Raw genomic sequence first — 13357 nt, forward strand, 5'->3', positions numbered from 1 at the left:
GCCAGCACTTTCATTTGGTAAGTCACATCATCTTTGTTTTTAGATATATTTTTCCTACGTGGAATGTTTCCCTCTATTATATAAAAAAATAAAGATGAGGTGACTTACCGAACGAAAGCGCTGGCAGGTCGATAGACACACAAACAAACACAAACATACACACAAAATTCTAGCTTTCGCAACCAACGGTTGCCTCATTTCCTGATGAGGCAACCGTTGGTTGCGAAAGCTAGAATTTTGTGTGTATGTTTGTGTTTGTTTGTGTGTCTATCGACCTGCCAGCGCTTTCGTTCGGTAAGTCACCTCATCTTTATTTTTATATGTAATTTTTCCCACGTGGAATGTTTCCCTCTATTTTTTTATATATATATATATATATATATATATATATATATATATATATATATATATATATATATTTTCCACGTGGGAAAAATATATATATAAAAACAAAGATGAAAAATATATATATAAAAACAAAGATGCTGTAACTTACCAAACGAGAAAGCGTTGGTATGTTGATAGAGACAATAAAAAACACACACACAAATTTCAAGCTTTCACAACCCAAGGTTGCTTCATCAGGAAAGAGGGAAGGAGAGGGAAAGTCGAAAGGATGTGGGTTTTAGGGAAGAGGGTAAGGAGTCATTCCAATCCCAGGAGTGGAGAGACTTACCTTAGGGGGAAAAAAGGACAGGTATACACTCGCGCGCGCACACACACATATCCATCAGCACATATAATATACAGACACAGGCAGACATATGTAAATGCAAAGAGGTTGGGCAGAGATGTCAGTCAAGGCGGAAGTACAGAGGCAAAGATGTTGTTGAATGACAGGCGGCAACTTGAAATTAGTGGAGGTTGAGGCCTGGTGGGTAACGGGAAGAGAGAATATATTGAAGGGCAAGTTCCCATCTCCGGAGTTCTGATAGGTTGGTGTCAGTGGGAAGTATCCAGATAACCCTCTCCTTCCCTCTTCCCTGATGAAGCAACCTTGGGTTGCGAAAGCTTGAAATTTGTGTGTGTGTTTGTGTGTTTTTTATTGTCTCTATCAACATACCAACGCTTTCTCGTTTGGTAAGTTACAGCTTCTTTGTTTTTGTTTTAGTCATCTTTTGTACTTTGATAATCATTGTTGCCACAACTGTGTCATGATCACTGGTACTAGATTTGATGTGGATATCCTCAAAGAGGTCAAATAAGTTTTTGGTTACATTAGAAGATGAGTCTGGTGAGTGACAGGAAGGATCTAATTATCATTTTACGCCCACCCTTGATACTGAGTCTTGTCCAGACAATCTCGCTTGCAACTTTAGTTTCTATCTCTGTGGATTTAAGTTTCTTGTCTACTGTGACAAATGCACCAGCTCCACTTCCTATTAGCCTATCCTTTCAATATACACTTAAATTTTCCCCAAAAGTCTCACTGCTATCAATTTCAGGACTCATTCATCGTTCCATACCTAGTATTATGTGAGCTTCTCTACTTTCCAGGAGAACTTCGGACTCTGGCACTTTGTTTCTTCAGTGAAGCTCACTTTGCTTTCAGAGCACCTTTCTAATGTGTCTGTAGAACTACGGAAGGCAAGGCATGATGACGATCACGGATAGCGATGGCATTGGCTGTGCTCCACCACAGAACTTGCTGATGATGAATGGGGCCCATCAAGTGCAGAATGGCAATGCGGATTATCTCATTGTACAGATTGTGGATGCCTTCATTCACATAACCTGGGAAAGAAGGTGGAAAAATGACCTGGGAGGTATATAGAGGCTAATTAGCACAATGGAATGTGCAGTGGGGAAACCCTGTCATTTGGAGGCGGGAAGGAAATGAGAATCAATGGAAAGTGGTCCCTGTCAAGGTCATCATGTGGCGACCAGTATAAGGAAGGAAGAAGGGGAGGGGAAGACAGTGAAAGATCAGTGGGAGAGAAAGTGTCATATGCAGCATTAAAATGAGCAGGGGAACCATCATTAAGAAGGCACAGCTCGTATTCCACAGGAAATCAGTCAATGTGGAGCCCCCAACTAGATGAAGAGGCAGTGCCCCACAAAGGGTGTCAGGCACTAAAATTCCCAATGAGGAGGAGAGGAGGGAGGGTGAGCTGAAAGTGGGTTGTTAGGACAGCAAATGTAGGTGCCCTGTCAGGATGGAGATAGAGATATCAAATCGGAGTGGACCCAAACAGCGATCCATGTACTAACAATTTCCATACAGATCAACGTGCATGTGCCACCAGAAGTCCTCAAAGGGCCAACCTGGTTATGACAGAAAGCATGGAACCCATGAAGAGACAGTGGGTGAGAAAGCAAACCCTGGACCATCCTACCTGGTCAACCCAAATGGTTGAATCCAAATGCATGGATAGAGTGTTCCTTAAATGCAACTTATAACTAACAGATGAAATTACACCCAGTCCCAAGACAGTATAATATTCTTTCCTAGTATCCTTGATAAAGACACACGTTCAGGAGCTGATAAGAGGGAAAAAAACTCATTCACAGTCTTACATTTGACAGGCTTGTAGTGGTAGAAACAAAATGTACAATTCACATGCAATAGGTTTTTGAGTGAATGTATTAACACATTTCACAGGGTGTTTCATCTAGTGCTTATCGTACCACTCAAAGAGTGGCACAATCTTCACATTAGTGTAAGGAACACTTTCATCAATGTGCCTGATCTCATCCTGATTTGTATGATTCCCATTATCTTTAGATGATCTTTACATCCAATATTCCTCTGCAAAGGGCCTAAATTGAAGGTGATGTGCTGAGCTCTACATTCCCTCAAAAATACTATTTAGCTGATAATCACATCCCAGAGAGTTCTGTACCAATTTCGTATTTCACCTGCAATGACTACTACCTAACAATAACACTTTCTTGGACTTCTTAAAAAAAATTCTTCCCTAGACCTTTGGGGCTGCATCTGAATGATCTTGGATGTCTTGATGCTTATGTCCAGTCTCCAAAGCATTGAAGCTATTGGAGGCAGCTAGACTGAAGCTATTAGAATTTCAGTTTCTCCTGGATATTTTCACTAATTTGAAAGCCTTGAGAGAAATCCAGTCTTCTAGTCCAGCCATAATATGACTACTGTAAACTAAAGCTCACTGAACTGCTGAGCCTTCTTGCATTTCTGCAAAATAAACCTGTAGTTTCAATACAAGCTGCTTTTTTACCAGTGTTGTGTAGTTTACAGACAGTCACTACATCTTCAGAAATGACCATCAGCATTCCTCATTAACAACATCCTTCTTGAAGACAATGTTGACCTTCATCATACTGATAGCCATTCTTAATGATTCTGCAAGTTTTCACACTTTTCCTTTTTGGTGGTCAAGTGTTGCTTAAAGTATGGTTAAAAACAATGCTCAGTGAAGGGATTCTGATTTTTTGATACGGCTCTCGTTGTGGACTTGTTCTTTAAACACGTAATTCAATACTCGTAATGTTAATATAAATTGTATCAAAAGATCATATCTTGTGCTGCTGGCTTTAGAATAAACAATTTTTATGGAAGTTCACAAGAACACCTGCAAGAAGGCATGAAGGAGAAAGCCAGCATCTACAAGTCATCCAGTAATCCATCTAACAGATATCCTAAAGTTTCCCCTCACTATTTTCCTCCTTATGATTTCCCTCCTGGACAACAAACACTAACATAGAATGTTCTTATCTTGCATTTCACCAACAACCACTATACTTAACATCAATCCATCGATTTTCTAGCCTGCTTGCCCATTGCAGAGGACAGCTGAGTTTTGCAGTTCTACCAGTAAGGGTGTTGCTGCTGGGTAGTGTGGTCTGTCTGTCAGCATGATTTTAATGCATGTGTGGAATACTCACAGCACACTATATAATGTGGAAGCGAGGATGTTTTCGTCAGTCTTTGATGGCTCTCCTGAGGATGACTGGTAGACACCCACACAAAATATCATGGAGTGTAGTTAACAATAACCAGCTGCAAGCCCCAAATTTCCATCGAGAGCTCAATTCGCTGGGAAATTTTGAAATTAATCTTACTTTGAATGATAATCATGGCCTTAAAATCACTACAAATTCTGATGGACTCGATGCTTTCCTCATGATGAACATGGGAGTAACTGCTGACTAGCTGTGATCGACACAATCACCCCTCAAGTCCGATAACCTGTCTAACTCTGCCTTTACTGCATCATGCCTTGCGAATGAAAGTGGCCATGCACGACAAAACTTAGGCACAGTGGACTGTTTTAGTGAAATATGCACTTCATACTTTTTGGCATGGCCCAAAGTTCATTGAAATAACTTCTTGTAAATCTCTAATGATGATTCTAAATCCTGGAACAATACTGAGCTGGCTACCAGGTTCACCTTATACAGTACCTGGAAACCAGATGCGGCGAATGCATCTAAACCAAAAATATTTATAGCTGATGGCAAGCTTATGACCAACAAAGTGATTTGCCATTCAACATTCTTGTATTTTTCCCATACAGTGATTTGCCCTCACAAAGGGATCTGTTGCTGAATATAATTTCACGTAGAAGAAGGTGTAATTAGATGGATGACGAACACTAACTTCACTTAACGAAGGTTTATTCAGCGGAGCGAACTGCCTCTGGGCAGAACATATATGGTATATATACAGTTACAGAACATTCCAGTACAATGATTCTTGACATTTATGGATACTTCTAGAATGTACTTCAACGGAATATAGAAATTAAAATATTACAGTTCAGGTGAGTTCTGAACTCATGGACCCTCCATGCAACAGTCTAGTATCATAACCATTTCACTAGTGACTGTGCTACTCAGCTTCTTCTGCCACATTGCTCCCTCCTTAAGAGAACAGCATCTCGGTATTACGTCCTCTAATTCGTGAACGAGTCATCGGTCCTGCATACTCCGACTCCCGATAACTGATGTTCGCCCTGGCGGTGATCTCCTTAGAACTTCCCTTGCCGCTATGCTCTTCATCACCTTTCCGCTTGTTGCCTTTCACTGGAGCTTCGAATTTACCCTGGGTTCCAGGATCCTTACAGGGCTTCATTCGAAGGACGTGGACCGTATCTCTGATCTTTCGTCGTCTTGTGTCGGGGTCAAAATCTTCAACTTCGTAAGTATTATCAGACAACTGTTTTACAACCTTATAAGGTCCAAAGTAGCGCCTGAGGAGCTTCTCAGAGTGACCAACCTTCCAAACAGGAGTGAAGATCCAGACGAGGTCACCAGGCTGGTAGACAACAGGGCGGTGGCTCAAGTCATACCTGCAGCAATTGTTTTCTTGAGCCTGCAGCGTGCGGAGTCGAGCTAACTGCCGAGCTAGCTTCCTGAGCTCTGGTTAACATGTGGCTGATGTAGTCATCATCCACGTCATCAGGATGCAACGGAAACACAGTGTCCATTGTTGTTGTTGCCTCACTCCCATGCACCAGGAAAAATGGCATAAATCCTGTGGTGTCTTGTTTGGCAGTGTTGTAGGTAAACGTCACGAAAGGTAGTACCTCATCCCAGTTGCTCTGCTCAACATTGACGAACATTGATAGCATGTCAGCCAAAGTCTTATTAAGGCATTCAGTAAGCCCATTAGTTTGTGGGTGGTAGGCAGTCGTCATGTGATGGAGACCTTGATCGGCATGTTGGGGAGCATTCTCTCCAATGGCTAGCTTGCGGCAATGGTAACCTGCGTCATCCTGCACCCATATCTTCTTGTTCATCTTCATCGTCCCGGAATTGGCGTCAGCTAAGATTGGTCTGCTGTCTTCTGGTGCAGGTGTCATCAAATATCCATCGCCTTTCATGACAATAGCGCACCACATGTCCCAGTTGTCCACAGTGGAAACATACTGGTTGGTTGTACTGAGTCCTCCAGACATCAGTCTTCCTTGGTGCCCAAACAGGTTCCTCATGCGGCATTCTAGGAAAGTAACTTTGCATGGGTCTTGACTTTTTTACTGTTTTAAAGGAAATTGAAGGATGAGAGATTGGGTTCAATGTGTGTTCCACTTCCTCCCTTATGACCTCTCGAAGTGCCTCGGGTTTTTGCTCGCCGTGCATTCCAAGTGCCTTCTGAACTTCCTCTCTCACTATCTAACGAAAAACACTTGTGAAATCAGTTCCTTCCTCCATCAAAGACATCGATATGACATTTGGAAGCCGTTCAAACTTCTTGCATGTAATTCTTTTTTGATGCATTGTCTCAATATAATGGCACCATTTTATGAAGTCGTCTGCTGTCGAAACCTCCTTCTTCAGGAGTAGGGCTTGATATATGTCCTCAGCAACACGCTTCGTGAGATGTGCAACCTTATCTTCTTCCTTCATTCTAGGATCCACTTGTTTACACATCTCCAAGACGTCTTGAATGTAGGATGCTGTCATTTCTCCTGGATGCTGTGCCCTACACTTTAATTTATCTTCAGCCTCGCACTTTGGCATTATGTGTCACCGAAATACTTGCGCAGTTCCGCCTGGAACGCTTCCCAGCTTATGAACTTCTCCTTGTTCTCATAACATTGCTTGGCAGTGCCCTCCAAGTAGAAAAATATGTTAGCCAAACACACAGTGTCATCCCTTTTGTTAAATTTGGCTATACGCTCATTGAATAGGATTGGGGAGAAGAGAAGTTTGTGGCACAACTTGACTAGAAGAAGGGATCGGTTGGTAGGACATGTTTTGAGGCATCAAGGGATCACAAATTTAGCATTGGAGGGCACCGTGGAGGGTAAAAATCGTAGAGGGAGACCAAGATTCAGAAGGATGTAGGTTTCAGTAGCTACTGGGAGATAAAGAAGCTTGCACAGGATAGAGTAGCATGGAGAGCTGCATCAAACCAGTCTCAGGACTGATGACCACAACACATACGCTCATATACCTTCAGCGACTTGTTTGGATCTTGGCCATCGTCACCAGAGAACCCGGAAGGATGTGTCATGTGGTGGCTCACAGTTGCTGTCATCATAACATCCTCTTCTTCCTCTGTCTCCAATAGGTTGCAATCTGTTGAATATGGCTCAAACTCGAGTTTCTCGCCACGTAAACGGCGGCTCTGTCGTGGCCTGATGGGAGTCACTGTGTCATCGATAATGTGCACTATCACAAATTCCAATACCTAGCATCTCCTCCAGAATAATGACATGCAGAAGAAGGTGTAATTAGATGAACGATGAACACTAACTTCACTTAATGAAGGTTTATTCAGCACTTGCACATACAAGAGTACAGTGCGAACTGCCTCCGGCCAGAACACATACGGTATATATACAGTTACAAAAGATTCCTGTACAGTGATTCTTGACTTTTGTGGATACTTCTAGAATGTACTTGAACGGGATATAGAAATCAAAATTTTACAGCTCAGGTGAGTTTTGAACTCACAACTCTCCATGCAACATCCAGTACCATAACCACTACACTACAGTGACTGTGCTACTCAGTTTCTTCTGCAACAATATGAAATGACTTGCTGCTGCAGCAGTTACAGATGGCGTGCCCAAACACTGATAGGTGCTTTATTCAAATGACACAGTATGAGGTCTGTTCAAAAAATTCCCGAACATTCGTAATTTCGCGCTAGTTACGTGTTGGAGCGAAGTACAGCTGGCATCCCTGCACATGCCTATGCTTAATGCATAACTGCTGCAATTTTTATTGTGTATATCTGTTAGTTATTGTTCAGTGCTGTATTAACTAGAACATTGTGTTGTATAGTTTGTGAATTTTGAGATGGCGGAGTTAGAGGAGCAATGCATCAGCATCAAATTTTGTGTGAAACTCAAGAAAACCTTTACAGAGACACAACAGATGATGCAGGAAGCCTATGATGATGAGTGCTTAAGTTGTATTCGGTATTACGAATGGTTCACAGAGTTTAAAAATGGCTGGACAGAAGTTAAAGATGACCCTCGTTCAGGATGCCTTTTGACTTCTACTGATGACGCTGAGGTCAGGAATGTCAATGAACTTTGTGTCACAGGGACAAACTGTTAATTGATGGTACTACTCGGATATGCTGCAATGCCTGAGATAAAATATGAGACGGAAACGGCCTGAAATGTGGTGAGACAATTCATGGCTCTTCCATCATGATAATGCAACCGTACAATCATCCCTGTTGGTGTGTGTCTGTTGTTTAATAAATGAAGTCAGTGTGCTGCGTCATCCTCTGTACTATCCAGACCTGTTCCCTGTGAACTTTCTTTTATTTCCAAAGTTGAAAACCCCATTGAAAGGACAAAGATTTGCACTGATAGACATGATTCAAAAAAATTCGCAGACACCGCTTTGCGTGGTCCAGCAAGAGGCCTACGAAGACTGCTTCTGAAAGTGAAAATGACATTGGGAGTGGTGTATCAGTTGTGGAGGAGAGTATTTCAAAGGAGACCATGCACAATAAGTAAAAGCTAAGCACAGAAAAATTTTGTGGACTAAGTTCTAGAATTTTTTGAACAGACCTTATGTGGTTCCAGAGACCTTCTCAAGTGTCAAAGTGTCAAACATCTGAAGTGACGAATGAAAATTTGTACTACAGCTGAGATTAGAACCTGGGTCTCCTGCTCACTAGGCAGATGCGCTGACCACTATGCCACCCTGGTGCAGTGGCTTTGCACACTACGTGGACTACCCTAACACCCTTCTCTGTGATAGGTTTCTTGATAAATCACTGAAACTATAGCTCTTATATCCACATGGAATTGGCTCTTAACACTATTGATATCCAATTCGCTCAGGACTTTAGTAGGCTCTTGCCCAGGTTCTGCCAAGACTGGATTTAAGGTGCACATCAACACTTAGGCAGGTTTAGTTGCCCACAGTGTATTGGCAAATACTGGCACATTGGTCTGCAGTGCTGTTTTCTTTCCCAGTCACACTGCTAAGTGCCTGCACGTGCGTCGAAAACATGTGGACACTGGTGATGCTCGTGGCACATCCAACAGTCTCGACAAGACTTAAGCATTAATGGAGGTGAACCCAATGCTGAGGGGGAACCTTCTTAAGAATGTGATATATGTCAAGACACCTGACTAGGTTCCGTCCATTGAAATCTACTTGGGAGCAGGAAGTGTTTCATTGTGCAGCACACACAACCTGAATGTTGTCTGGCAGACTTGACTTGCTGGAACGCAGCAGAGGGTTGAGCTATTTGACAACTATCTGAAAACATATTTTGAGCTGCAGCCGACACTTCAAACAGTGTGGAAATATTTGCGATTGTGCTTAATTTGGAGTGTAATGAGTCCAGAGCTCTAGTCTGGACCTCCTTGTCTGGTGCTACTGTAACAAATATGTCCCTGATTAAAGAATCAACATATGACCCAACAATTCACACATTCACACAGCCGAAGTCTTTCTGCTATCTAAGATGCATAAGACTGATCACTGTGCTTCCTGTATTGGTTAAACTGAAACTCCATTGCCATAATATGAGTTTGATGGTAGAAGTGCGCACTCATGAGACTGCACAGTTCAGTAAATTCCAGTGCTTCAGGGCGTTGTGTGCGGACGCAGTTTCTGTACATTTTTTGTAAAGGCTACTACTACTACTAACTACTACTACTACTATTACATAACAGAGTGCCCTTTTCTACAGGATATGATATGTTTGTTACCTTGCAATAAAGCATAAATCTATGAAGTAGTTTTCTCATGGCTCTACAGTGTTGTCAAACAAAAGAAATGGCAAGGGTGGAGGCGAAGGTTGCCCCAAAGGCACCCGTCCTGCAGGCTGCACACCGACGTTTCAGATCAGCTCTGTATTCTAATTAATCAGTTGTTGCAACCACAACCTTCCTGCTGTTGTTCCTGCAGCATTATTTGATGTTTTCAAAGCTCTGTAAACTGTTGGTCCATCATTATGAGCTATTTCACAGGTGAGGTAGAACCTTGTCATCACTTTTGTAACACACTGCCCAATGTTGGGGAGTGCCGCTATGCGGTTTCTCTGGAAAATGCCATGTGACCAAAAAAAGACAGTGGATGATGGTTAGCCACACACAAATCTGAAAGGACACACTGAGGGGAAAATCAAATGCAAAGCCATAAAAATCGTTAAAAATATACAAGCAAAACCTGAATCACAAACTGGGAGAATAATATAGGAACAAGCTTGCACTGAAGTGAATAGTTATGTCAGTGACCAGAAAGTTTCAGGTATATAAAGATAACTGACACCTTTTTGAAATTTTGTCACCTTTGCTGTCTTTTTTGTTTCCAAGTTTCTATATCCATGTTAATTCATTTGACATTTTGGAATGCCCCAATGAGAAATGTAGATAAAATCTAACCTGGGGGCTTCTGAAATTTGAGGTACATCATTCCTTTTTGATTTTTTTAAACAGACTTTGCCCAACTGTCGTTAGTGTCAAATATTCCTCTATTGCAGCTGTTTTTATTTTTGTTACAGATTCTAATGTGCTGTAGTAACAGACTGCTGCTGTGATACTCTGTTCAATTTTGGAAAAAAAACTTTTTGAGATGGGGAAAATGCAAATTCCTCAGTGACTGGCTTGAAAAGTCAGAAAGTTTGAAAAGTAAAGTCTCTGCTTGTTGGAAAAAGTTCATGAAAGTGAACTATTTTGCAGTGTGTGTACTTGCTCTATTAATTTTGAGACACAAGGTTTTCATGCAATTTTTACCGCTCACTTTTAGCAAAGCATAACTTTGAAGTTAAATATGGACCACATCAGTTACATTTAGAACTTTTGATCAGACACAACCTTCAAGTCAAGTACATGTGCCGACAGTGCGGATGTTAAGTACAAAGGATGATACAACCACTTCTAAATTGATTTGAGTACCGGTATTGAAATCAGTAATTTCCAGTTCTTGTGTGGATTTGTCAAATAATATTTGGTATGTTTTTAAGATGATGTGCCCTTATAGTGTACCTGAACAGTTTTAACTTTCGCTTAAGAAAATGAGACATCTAATAACTGGTGAAATGGCACCGTATGTCTGGTAACAAATGTTAGAAGCAACATGTTCGTGATATTACACACTGTTCTGATGAAACTAACAAAAGAATTACAAAAAAACATTAAATTTTTATCAGAGAGTGAGTGTTGCATAATAACGTGTCACCCATGAACTTCCTTTGTGGGCAAATCAGAGGATGAAATATTAAATCAGATATTGTGTAAAGCACTTTTTGAAGTCAATATGTCCCTAAATAAATTCCTTAAGCTGGGATCAGACGCAGCTAATGCCAATAAAAAGTGTTTAGGCTTTTATGTCCAGGAGACTCGAGGCAGTCAACTTACAAACATTGGAACTTGTAACATTCGTACAATGTATAATGCCTTTGTAAAGGCTTTGGGGTGTCTAGGGGAAGAAGCACCGAAATTTCTGGTCAATGTTTACCATCATTTTGATAGTTGGCCTGTTAACTGTGAAGAATTTGAAGGAATTCAGTCTAAGTTTAACATTGCACACAGTTTTTTAGGCATACAACCTCAAGGTCGATTAACCACAAGGTGGCTTCTTTTAGGACCTTCAACCAGTAGAGTTTTGGAATGGTGTTATGGTATTTAGTATTAATTTCTGAACCACATACCTCTGAAAAAGAATTCTGCTACTGTTCAGTCCAAATTGTACAGTGCCATTGTGAAATCTTTAAAAGAAACCTCCCCTGAAAGTAAAAATTCATTTTATTATTTTGTCTGCAGAACTGGTGAGTCATTTATGCAACATTTTCAAACCCAAACACCTTTGATTGACAGGCTGCATACAGAAATGGAAGACATACTTAAATCTTTTTGGCCCGTGTTTTAAAAGTTTCTGCTTTGAGAAAAATTGAGAGTATTCTTCATAATAAACTCTTTTACACTGGATAATCTGCTTCCTTGTGAACTACTCATTATCTGCTTCCATGTGAACTACTCATTGTTAGCAAGCAAAACACTGAACGACTTTAGTAAACTGGAAGAATGTGACAAATTGGGATTTCTAAAGAATGCCAAAAAACATTACATCACATCTTGCTAACATGTGGTGGAAAAGACATGCTTATCAAGTGCACTACTGAAAAGTTTTAGGTTCTTATATCCCAGAGAAAGAATAAAGAGCAGAACCTGCAATGACATGTTAAATGTTGCCATTTGACATCCAGCAAGATTACTTATTAGATGAATGGAAGGTTTTACAGTTTGAAAAATATGATCCAACTTTAGATAACAAGAGTGTTGATAATTACTGGCAGCAGTCCATCTCAAAAAGATACTCGTCTCCTAGAGTTAGTATCCAGATGTTTCAAAACTTCTTAAAGCTTAGGCTTCTCTTACATAGAGAGAAGAGATTTGATTTTGAAACACCATTAGGAGAAGACAAGGCAGTGATGACTGAAAGATTTTTTAAACAGTGTTCTGACTGTGAGAGATGCTTTAGGACAATACCCCCACTTTCCTTTCAGAGCCAATTTGCAGCTTATTAGGTACAGACAGTAGCAAGTACAAGCAAATTAAGCTGTTTAAAAGGAAGAGTGAGAAAGGAAAAGAAAACTTGGATTAGAAGAAAAGCATGAAAATATCAATTGACTATGAGGCAGGGGCGTTAAAGAAAAGAAAAAAGAATGCCAGCTATCTAATAAGGCACAAGAAAACTTCTCTCTCAGGCTTCAGCTAAACTGAAGAAAGCACTTGAAAAACATTATTTAAAGGCAGAAAAGTTGGCCTAGGGTTTGCTTGAGGGTGCACAAATCATGAAAGTAGAAGAAGGAATCAAAGAAAGAGAGGTGTAAAGCATTCAAAAAATCTCGAGAAAAGAAAATCTAGCATGACTACTTAATTTTTGCCAAAATTCAAAGAAACAGTAATCAAGAAATACATTGTTTATCTTTTTCCAGTTATTTGTAAAAACATGGCGTAATTTTCTTTGTGGATTACAGTTACGAATATCAGATTATCAGTTTGGTTATCAATTTAGCGTATGGCCAAGCAGATGGAAACGGTCGAGAGGCAGCATGGCTATACTGAAACATGTACCATTACAGACACCAACCACATCACACAACATTTCAAGTCCTTTTTGGGCGTTTGTGTGATCATAAATCCTTTCAGACAGACGAACATGCAGAGAAGTGGTGGACTGTGCTTACACCAGATTTGGGGGACCACTTTCATCTGTTTGGCCGTGCACAAACACCATCTCATGTTATTCCCAGTGCAAATACTGGACCATTCTGCTGCTTGCAGTATGCTGCGTTAATCACACAGCCTGCAAGACACAAGGAACACACAGCATGTGGTCAGAGGCATTACATTCGTCAGTACATTCTACCATGACAATAATGCATTTCTGGACACATATTCATAGAACCTTTTTTTCTTCATTTCCAGTCAGGAATTGGTCCCTGCAGTTTGTTGAG

The 13357-nt window shown here is 40.8% G+C and overlaps 1 protein-coding gene across 2 annotated transcripts in view; it reads left to right on the forward strand.

Moving 5' to 3' along the window:
- The window catches only part of LOC124621891, a 127955-nt gene that overhangs the window by 37535 nt on the left and 77063 nt on the right, over window positions 1-13357 (forward strand). The window lies entirely within an intron of this gene.

The sequence above is a fragment of the Schistocerca americana genome, chromosome 7 (genome assembly GCF_021461395.2).
Source record: "Schistocerca americana isolate TAMUIC-IGC-003095 chromosome 7, iqSchAmer2.1, whole genome shotgun sequence".
Lineage (NCBI taxonomy): Eukaryota > Metazoa > Arthropoda > Insecta > Orthoptera > Acrididae > Schistocerca > Schistocerca americana.